Genomic DNA, 2,122 nt, shown 5'->3' with positions numbered 1-2,122 from the left:
TAGCCAAAGCCTGCTGGAGTAGTTATACTAATATCAGACAAAATAAACATTAAGACAAAAATTTTTGCTGAAGACAAAGAAAAGTATTATAAAATACTATTATAAAATGATGAAAGAGTCAATCCGTTAGGAAGATGTAACAATTATAAACACATATGCACCTAACAACAGAGCCCCCAAATACATAGAATACAGGAGAAAATACGTAAAATAGAATTAAGGAAGTGAGGAAGATAAATGAAGTTAAAATGTTCTAAGGACCTTCCACTGTCCAGAAAATATAAAAGTACTAATTTATGTTAGATTCCAATAGTCAAAGATGCATGTTGTAATCCCTATGTAACCCCTTAAAGAATAAAATAAGGTATAACTGACAAACTAATAGGAAAGGAAAGTGCATTTTGAAAATTATTGATTAATCCAAGAGAAGAGAAGAGAAAAAGGAACATTAAACCAGTCAGGTAAAGAGCAAAATGGTAGATTGAAAGTCTCAATATATGAATAGCAATATTAAGTGTAAATGGACTAAATATGCTAATTAAAAGATAAAGATTGTCAGTCTGGATTTTAAAAACTATATGTTGTTTTTAGAGAGAATCTTAAATATAAGGATACACAAAAGTTGGATATAAGAGAATAAGAAAAGATAGAAACATTAATATTAACCAATAGGAAACATTAACCAAAAGGAAACTTGGAGAGGTTATTCTAATGTCAGACACAGGCAACTCTAAGCTAGGAGCATTATCAGACAAAGAGAGGCATTTCGTAATAGTAAAAGGGTCAATTCACTAGCAAGGTATAACAATTCTAAGTCTGCAAGCACCTAATAACATCTTCTCTAAAAATATAAAGTACAGTCTACAGAATTTAAAGGAGAAATAAATTCACATCATACTGGGAGATTTGAACACAACCTTCTCAATTGATAAAGCAAATACACAAAAAGTCAATAAGAATATTTATATCCTGATATTAATATATTAATATTTATAGATAAACATGGTTAACATATTTCACCCAATTAACACGTATAGAACACTACACTCAACAACAGCATAATATACATTTTCAAACGTATGTGGAAAAATTTTAAAAGTGAAGGTATGCTTAGCCATAAAGCAAGTCACAACACATTTCAGAGAATTAAAATCATATAGGGTGTATGTCTCTGACTATAGTGAAAATAAGCTAGATATGAATTACAGAAAGAAAACTAGGAAAATCTACAAAAGTGTTCAAATAAAGCAGTATACTTATCAATAACCCATGGGTCAGAAAAGAAATTGCAATAGAAATCAGAAAGTATTTTGAAAAGAATTATACTATAAAAACAACATATCAATACTTCTAGGCTGTTGCTTGGGCCATGTTTAGAGAAAATTGTATACCTTCAAAAATATGTATCAGAAAAAAAGAAATACCAAAAGTCAATTATCTAAGTATACAGATCAAGTAGTTGAAAATAGCAAATTAAATGCAAAGAAAGTAGAAGGGAGGAAATGATAAAGATAACAACAGAGATTAATGAAATTGAAAACAAATATACAATAAACATTTTAAAATTCAAATTTATAAGCCCCTAGCAAAACTGATCTAGAATAAGAATACAAAATACACAAAATATCAACACTAGGAACAAGTGGGAGCATCATTACAGATTCCGTATATTAAAAAGATAGCAGAAGAATATTATAAACAATACAACAGTGAACTTTAACATTTAAATGAAATAGATAAATTCCTAGAAAAACACAATTTACAAAAATGACACAAGGTTAATAAAAAAAAAAGAAAATGTAAATATCTTGGGCTGCCTTGGTGGCATGGTGGTTAAGTTGGCAGATTCCACTTCAGCAGCCCAGGGTTCACAGATTTGGATCCCGGGCACAGACCTAGCACCGCTTGTCAAGCCATGCTGTGGCAGCATCCCACATAAAATAGAGGAAGATTGGCACAGATGTTAGCTCAGCAACAATCTTCCTCACACACAGAAAAGAAAGGAAGAAAGGAAAATATCTTAACCATATTTACTAAAGAATTCAAATCTGGGGGCTGACCTGGTGGTGTAGTAGTTAAGTTTGCACACTCTGCTTCAGCTGCCCTGGGTCCATGGGTTCAG

The sequence above is a fragment of the Equus quagga genome, chromosome 13, assembly GCF_021613505.1.
Source record: "Equus quagga isolate Etosha38 chromosome 13, UCLA_HA_Equagga_1.0, whole genome shotgun sequence".
Taxonomy (NCBI): domain Eukaryota; kingdom Metazoa; phylum Chordata; class Mammalia; order Perissodactyla; family Equidae; genus Equus; species Equus quagga.
Note: the sequence above shows the minus strand (reverse complement) of the source record.